Consider the following 8,934-nt stretch of genomic DNA (forward strand, 5'->3'; position numbering starts at 1 on the left):
ATATCTCACATAACTTTGTGTGTTTTTGTTTTTTTTTTTCTCGTTTGCGTGTATGTTTGTATATTTGGGTGGGCCGGTTTTCTTACTGACGAGGGGAATTAATTGCCAATGTATAGCAGTAGAGGAATGCATTGTGTAAACCAATCAGGAGACGTAGCTCTTCGCATAAGGGTAGGTCCCATGAATAATCACTTGTGCCAACCCACAAACAGAACAACTGCAGAAAGCTTCTGCTTAGGAAAATTTTGGATTTTCAAATCAAAAGCTAGCTTTGGGTATTTGGGATTCTTGTTGTCAGTGATCTATCATTCAAAACAAGACCTGAATTTATAACTTGGTGCAGTGGTGGGTAAAGATGGGTCGTAAATCCAAAGCTTTTATATAGTCTCTCTGCACTCTGCAAAGACTTCAGTTTACACCAAAAATAGCAATGAATTCATAGTTTCAGGTCTCAGTTATCATCTGAATGAAAAAAATAATAATAATAATAATAATGTAAACCAAGCTCAAATAGGAAGTAGAACGATTAGGAAAAGGGAATTCTCCCTACTTCAGACCAGTGGGTCCACCCCCACGTGAACACCATGCGCCAGCATGAAGAAGAAGTCAGCCGCCCCATCTCTCTCTCTCTCTCTCTCTCTCTCTCTCTCCCCTTTTCTGCGATAAAAAACCAGCCCTCCTTTAAAGGGTGCCACTCTCAAAAGTTCTGAACTCCCAGTCTTCTCTGTGTCCCAAAAGATATTATGGATTTGTTTCAATCAGAAAGCCAAAAACGGCCACCCAAACGCAGCAAGAAACGGCTCACCCAAGAGCAGGTGAGGCTTTTGGAGAGTAGCTTCAACAATGAGAAGAAGCTGGAGCCAGAGATAAAGATGCAACTTGCACGGGATCTAGGTCTGCATCCAAGGCAGGTTGCAATCTGGTACCAGAACAAGCGAGTTCGGTGGAAGACCCAGACCCTTGAGCTGGACTACAAGGCACTTCAGTTAAAGTTGGAAAAAGCCTTAGCTGATAAGAGGAGGCTCGAGAGGGAGATGGCAAAGCTCAGAGAAGAGTTAGAAAAGGTTCAGGGGATGCTTCTGGGAGGATCAAATTCCACTCCGCCTGCTCTCACTTCTATTTCAAATTCTTGTGATGAGGATGGCACATCTAACTTGCCCAGTAATTCTTACTGGGAGAAATCGGGGGCATTGCAGGTGGAGGAGCTCTATGCTTGCCTGATGGGAGGTGATCCTCAGTCTTCAAAGTTGAAATGGTCATGAGCTCTAAACTTGCCAGATGGAAAGCTGAATTGAAATGGCCATGATGATCTCCTTGTTCGATCCCTGTATCTTGACGAAGACGGCAGAGATTGTGACTATGTATATCATCAAGTAGAGACAACTAGCTAGCTAGCTATTAGCTACTACTGTAAAAGCTGTGTTATTGTGATTGAGAAATGAAGAATAAATCATTTCTTGGCGTTTATCTTTTTTGGGCATGCAGTATGTTTGTTAAGTATGACAGAGAACATGGCCAATGGCGAGATAGGATTAGTTCCTGTAACCAACTCCAAAACCCAAAAAGTTGGGATTAAGGCTGAGTTGGGTTGAATTAGATATGTTTACTTTGTTAACTTTGAAATGTGCCCATCTGTTTGATAGATCTTTTTAAATTCTGAACTTTTTTCCCAGAAAGATGGGCAAATTGTTACTGAATCACTGAAGCAACAATTGCTTAAATAAAAGTTTCAGAGACGAGGTTGCAGCGTCTTAGGTCCCATTAAGGATGTGCTTGTCCTATTGTATCAGACAAGTCATTTTCTCTCATTTTCATACAAAAGCAATATGACACTTAATAAAGATTCCTGTACTCAGAGAATGCATGAACTTGGTGCATTTCACGTCACTACTTTGGGTCCACATGCTTGAAGGCTTAACAGTAGGGGACCCATTGATGAATTCGGTTGTCTACTGCCAATGTTGTCCTTACTCTTATCGATATCTTGCTTCTTCATCACTTGCACATAGACCAGATAAAATTCTACTGGATGAATTCAAATTCGATATTTGTCCCCAAGTGGGATGAGCACTGTAAAGATAGTCAATTTGTTCACTAAAAGTCTAAAACTTGTTTTGACTCAGAGTCTCAGGCCTCCAGACTTGATCAAAATTGGCTTGAATACTTTTGAGCCGTCTCATTATAACCTTACTTTTACACAGTAGTTTAGACTGAGAGGTTCAGAAGACTAGCCATTGTTGACCGCAAATTCCACCTTTTGCTGGATAATTAGCTGGGTTTGACCCCACGAGATCAGACCATGCAAATAAAATCAATTACTTGAGTAGTTTAAGAGGTGAAAGGAGCAGTAGGTTTTTCTCTATTCCGAACTATCTCATTTTCTTTCTTTTTTAAAGCTTGATAAAGCCATAATCAGGAAATTCTAACCTCAAATATTATAAGAAAAAAAGCTTGTGGGAGTGTGTTGTGGACCACTATGGATCAATACAACTGCAAGTTGGGGTGAAGTTGAGGTCGGATAGAACAAATGAAAGCAATTCGGAACAGCCAAATGAGAGCATCTAAGAGAGTCACCGCCATTTCGCCATCAGGGAAGAACTGTGTTGATCTTACTATCCACAATTATCTAATCGGTGAAATCCTTTCCTTCATGATTGCAGTCGTGGAAAGATCCTCATCTATGAGGAGCTTCATTTGGTGGCAAACAAAGATATATAAGAGATGCTCAAAGTGAGCTTCTGGATTTGGTCCCCCATTGTTGCATTCATTTATACCACAAAAGGAGGCCAAGGTCGGGGAGTTGATGATCGAGGGAGAGAAAAACAGGAGAAAACAAGTAAATATTTTCACCCAGCTTTCATTTTGAAAGCCTAACCAATCAAAACCATGCACCTTGTGAATTTTAAGGAATTCTCATTGGTATTGTACAGTTTAGCACAAAGCCTTAAGTTTATGAGATCTAGATCAACATGATTTTGTTTTACAAAACAAAACCAAATACTACATCTGTAAAATCATATTAATTGTTTTTGCTGATGTGACAAATACCCCCCCTTAATTACTTATTAACTTTGATTTTTATATTTTGGGTTTGATTATAAAACTGGAATGAGCCAGCCAGTATCATATCATGGGGGAGGGTGGGGGGCTTTGTTTGCTCTTGAGAATTATTTTTCCTAGTTATAAGATATTGAGCTTTTAGGGTCAAGTTACATGTCCCCGTTTTTCATAATTACTAGTGGAATGGCCTATGCAATGCACTGGGTATTTGATATTGAAGGTGATGTTTGACTATGCTTTTATATCTCAGGCATAGATGAAAGTTTACATACCGTTCAAGTCCTAAGACTATCCTTACAAAATGCCAAGATCTAGATTTTATAGTATGCATATAATGTTAGTTGCAAATGCATCATATTGAAACATTAATGCACCAAACCAAAAAATAAAATTACATTCAACAACATTATATATAATACAATTCATCCCAATGAAACACAAAATTTATGGAGAATAGGAGGCCTAGTAATGGTTAGAAGTAAACAAAGCTATTATGTTAATTTATTCAAGTAACCATTGAATGGCAGAAGTCATTATTCAATATGACTATTAAATAACTTACATTTAATCCTAAAAACATTTTCTTCTTACTTTTTAATTAAGAGGAGGTAAAAAAAATTAGTTGTAAGTAAAATTTATCAACCAACAACTAAAGTAGCATGTATGCAAACACCTTTTAGGCATTTTGAGCACCTCCACACATTTGTCCAAAAATAAAATAATCGAACAATTCATAATGTGTCACAGTGTTGCATACCACTAAGGACATGAGTTGCAGGCCCTACTTACAACCGCACACATGATAACATGCGATCCTAATGGCCAATCACACATATGATAACATACAGTCCTAGTGGCCAAATGCCCATGGAATGAAATTTTTGTATTTTCATTTTTTTTTGTAATTTAAGGCTTTTCTTTGTTTTTTGTAATTTTTGTTATTTTTCATCAATTTTTATGATTTTTACATTTTTTTTTAATTTTTGGCATATTTCTTTGTTTTTTTTGTAATTTATATTATTTTCTCATTTTATGTTTCTCGTAATTATTTTGTAATTTTTATTTTTTCTTTAATTTATGTTATTTTCTACTTTTTCTATCTTTATTCATATATTATGCATTTTTTTATATTTATATTTTCTAGAATTTATGTATTATGTGAAAAATTAATAGGTTGGGTTATGGTGGGTTTGGGTTGAACCCAAAATGGGGCATTAGTGGGTTGATGGGTCAAGTGGGTTAGGTTGAATCTCAACCCAAACCTAAGTACCTAACCCACCCAATGGCTTTTAAGAAAAGACAATGTTTTTTTTTTTTTTTTCCCAACAACTATCATGCACCCTCGTATAGAATTGGGATATGTCTGAATAACCAAAAAACTAAGGGGTAGAATTAATATGAAAAATCAGGGTCTTTTGACCACACTAATTGAATCATTCTCATTTTTTTTTTTATAAATCAAAGTAGATATAATTTTTTTATTTTATTTTACAATTTTTTTTCATTTTTTGTAATTTATGGTTTTCTTTATTTTTTGTAATTTATGATTTTTCTTCAATTTTTATGATTTTCTACTTTTTTTTTTTGTAAATTTTCTTTGTGTTTCTTTGTTTTTTGTAATTTATATTATTTTCTTCATTTTATGTGTTTTTTCACAATTATTTTGCAAACCAATTACAACATTCTCATTTTTCAGTATGGTATACATTTGTTATTTATGTTATTTTTCTTCAATTTTTATGATTTTCTATATTTTTTTTGCAAATTTTCTATGTATTTCTTTATTTGTTGTAATTTATATTATTTTCTCCATTTATTGTGTTTTTTCATAATTATTTTGCAATGACATATATACAATGGAAAAAAATAACAGAAAGTTGAGGGTAAGTTGGAAAGTAAAATTAGGGCGTTTTGATTAAACCAATTGCAACATTCTCATTTTTTTTAGTATGGCATAGAAATTTCTATGATTTTCTATATTTTTTATAAATTTTATATGTATTTCTTTGCTTTTTGTAATTTATATTATTTTCTTCATTTTATGCCTTTCATAATTATTTTGCAATGACAATATATACAATGGGAAAAAAATAGAAAGTTGAGGGTAAACTTGGAAGTAAAATCATGGTGTTTTGATCAAACCAATTGCAAAATACTCGTTTTTCTAGTATGGTATAAAAATTTTTATGATCTTCTATATTTTTTGTAATTTTTTGTGCATTTCTTTGTTTTTTCTTAATTTATATTATTATTTTTTTCATTTTGAAGAGAAAGGTGCATAGTATAAGAGAGACGCCATTTTTGTTTCCTCCTTCCTAATGTAAATTAGGGGGAATGAATAAGATATACACTATACAGAGAGGGGTTCAAAGGAGAGAATTGGGGTTTTAGAATTTATGTCTTCCCTTCATGTGTGAACAATGACATTTGGCATTTTGCCTCCTATTCTGTTCATCAATGGTGGGATCTCCTATTCACTTCAGATTCAAATCAAACATCCATCCGGTTTATATAGAAGAGTCTGGATCTCCTACTAACAAAACTCATTCCAAACCCCTACAATATTACGTTGGTAGGGTGTTAGATTATTAGACTGGCTTGATGATCTTCGAGAAAAAATACCCTAAAATGAAAATCAATATAATGAACATAAAAGCATTTTCCGATAAAATATAACTTATTACATTAACAGAGACAATCAAAATAGAAGGGAAATGAGAAAAATACTTGAAAAATAGGGAGGAAACAAAAAAAATCATTTAATCATCTAATTGATTGTTCGATGATGAATGTAGAGAGGTCGAAAAAATCCATTCCTACAATTCGAATTCGTGATTTAGGCAAACCATCCAATACTTGACATGTGTTGGCTCTAATCAGTGAAGATGTTCGTCAGGTAGGTGCTTTGGGAGAAGATCAGATAAGGCCTAAGGGATGGGAGGAGTAGGTTCCATAGCGGTTTTATTATTATTTTATTTGCTTTATCCAATTACAAGTGTTAACCATTAATTAAATAAAATTAGAAAAATAAAAAGCATAAAGGGTAAAAATGGAAAGTGAATATCAGTCTTTTTGACAAAACATTTCCACCATCCTCATTTTATAAATTGTACTGATTTAATAAACATTTTCTTTTCTTTTTCTTACAAAAAAGATGGGGGGGGGTGATTGATCAAAGCCCTTCCAGTATCACGTCTTTCCAGCAGCATAGGTTTTCCCTGTATAGAATATATTAATGTATCTAATTATCTCACTTATATAATGGGATCAAAGGGTTCCTCTTTTATGATATATATTTATTTATATAATACAATTCTATCCTTCATTTATAAAAGAAAAGAAAAAAAAAAAAACTCTTTTTGGTTGTTTTTATTTTGTTTTGCCTTTCTTCTCACATCTTTTACAGATAGCAAGCATGAATGTCCCATTTAAAGAATTCCACCTATATTGGGCTTCATTTTGGGCTCGGGCCCATTATAAATTAAACAAACTTACCAACCCAACCGGACCCAAGTATCACACATTCACACCATCTATTCTGAAATATCTGCCCCTTTGACCATTTTTCAGATTCTTAACACATCTTGGGTACACTATCTATTGCCTTGTAGCCGGTCTAGAACCATACTAATCGTTAATCAGGATCCAGTCCTAAATGTAACCATCTTTATGTCATTGATAGCGTCTTAGTGTGGAGTAAGGATTTTACTGGATTTGGACACCTCAACTGGATTTTCGAATCAAATCGGATCGTAGAATGGGATCTGTTTTGAAATCGGGTCGAATTCAAATCACTCTTATTTGGTCCAGTCCAATATATATTTTTGCAAATATATTTATCAAATTGGATCCGTATTGGTTACCGATAAAATTATCCGCATAATTCCAAACCAATCCAATTCATTTGCATCCTTACAGAGACGATAATGATGTACTACCACACATCATATTTTACTATTTTAGAAGCAACGTTGGTAGCGTCTCGTGGATGCCGGACTCATAAGAACCTATTAAACTGGACAAGCCTAGCTTGGTATTTTAATAATAAACCTATTATAGTTTTAGACATCTCACGCAATTAGGCTATGTTTAGATTGAAAGAAAAAGTAGAGAAAGAAAGGGAAAAGTAGAGAAATTTATATAAGGTTTGTAAAGATTTCCCTACCTTTTCCTTCCTTTCTCTATTTGTCCTCTGTTGCTTTATATTGATTTTATTAATTAGTTAGAATATGTAAAAGCAGTCCTGACCTAATTATAATTGAGAGACCCAAAACCGACCCTATCAGTAATTGGAGCTCAAGATGCAAACCTAGACCCATGCATATAATAGGATAGGGTCTGTCTGGTTGACCTAGACAAATGGCAGCCCTATAAGATAAAGCCAATTTGAAGAATCAGGAGAGTGATAAAATAGATTATGTTGGTTAATTAATGAGAGCATCTAAACAAAACCTTGGCTGCAATGTCTTAATATTAATCTGGTAGTTTTTTTGTAGGGTACGATCTGGGCCGGGGAGAGGCTCATAATTGGACACATTGACATTGATAAGTCTATGTGTAAACAAACAGTACATAGAATGTAAGAGAGGTACTATGAAGTTAGCTATGGCCGGTGTACATTAGATGTTGGTATTCAACTAAGGAAGTCTGGATGAACAGTGACAGTAAATTAAAAGCTCTGGATACCTGGTATGTGTTTGGTGTGTCTTTTCGGCATGGCGAAAGATTGAAGACAAACGTACGGAAAGGCAGAATAAAAAAGAAAATCAGGAAGCTTTAAATGAAGTTTTTCGCCTTTTTGCATTAAAATAGCCTTTTCAACTGTTTTTAACAACCCCAATTATGATAGAACCAAACAGTCTTAATTATTTAAAAACAAGATCCCATAGGCTTATGGCGTCTTTTTTGTCTATTGAGCTCTTGAAAGATCTACTTATAAAGACTTATCAAATAGCCCCATAGCCCCATAAGAATGCATCTTTTTTGTCTAATTGTTGAAATTTGAAAGATCTACCCATAAAGGCATACCAAATAGCCCCATAAGAAAGCAATAGAATTAAAAGATTTAAAAGAACTTGGGCTACAACTTGTGATGGCCATGAGATAAGATGAAGTGCCAATTCGGTGATTTAGGGTTTCGGTTAATCATCAGAACCAAAATGGGAGAAAGTAGAGTCTTGAAAAGTAAATCAGTCTCTCTAATTTCAATTGTTGTTATGGTCCTTTCCCGCATGAGTCTTTCCTTTAGGCATAGTTTGGAAAAGAGTGCATGTGTAAATATGTATAGTACAAAACCTTGTAATCAGTATTTTAATCTTGATTTTGTATTGTACATATTTGTATTTGTATTTATTGCTACCAAGATGGGTCAAGGGCAACAATGTAATTATACTTTCGAGATGAACGTCAGAGGCCTTGGGTGTTATCGTAGGAGCAGAGACTCCAACAGTCAAGTTAGCAACAAAGCTGTAAGTAGTCAGACGAGGCCTGAGTATAGAGTAGCTCAAACGAGATTACCAAGAAACTGAAGAGCTTAGAGCAATAAATGCCAAGATGGATTACCTCATAGCGACGCCACCTATTTATAGCTGAACTTGCTTGGAGTTAGTTACGAGTAGATGACCAGGATGTGATGTGTCCTATGCCATACGTCGCCATCTTGGGTCTGCCATGTGTGCCTACATCAGTATTCATTTTAAAGAAGCCTTACAAAAAAAAATTCTTATATTTATTTCCTTTCAAAGACTTTTATTCAAAAAAAGCAACCTTATTATACATTGCTTAGGAGTTTCTTAAACTAGGTTGTGTTAAAGTTTCATGGTATTAAAAAAAAAAAAAAAAAAAAAAAAACTGAAAGAGATTATTCCTTGCTGA

The 8,934-nt window shown here is 34.4% G+C and overlaps 1 pseudogene across 1 annotated transcript; it reads left to right on the top strand.

The window, feature by feature from the left end:
* Positions 1-361: 361 nt before the first annotated feature.
* LOC148875999 (homeobox-leucine zipper protein ATHB-52 pseudogene) lies at positions 362-1,467 on the top strand (annotated as a pseudogene). Its single transcript, XR_016105434.1, has one exon. The product of XR_016105434.1 is annotated as a homeobox-leucine zipper protein ATHB-52 pseudogene (transcript).
* The last annotated feature ends 7,467 nt before the right edge of the window (positions 1,468-8,934 follow it).

Source organism: Nelumbo lutea, chromosome 1 (assembly GCF_056320005.1).
Source record: "Nelumbo lutea isolate HS-2025 chromosome 1, American lotus-T2T, whole genome shotgun sequence".
Classification (NCBI taxonomy): Eukaryota; Viridiplantae; Streptophyta; class Magnoliopsida; order Proteales; family Nelumbonaceae; genus Nelumbo; species Nelumbo lutea.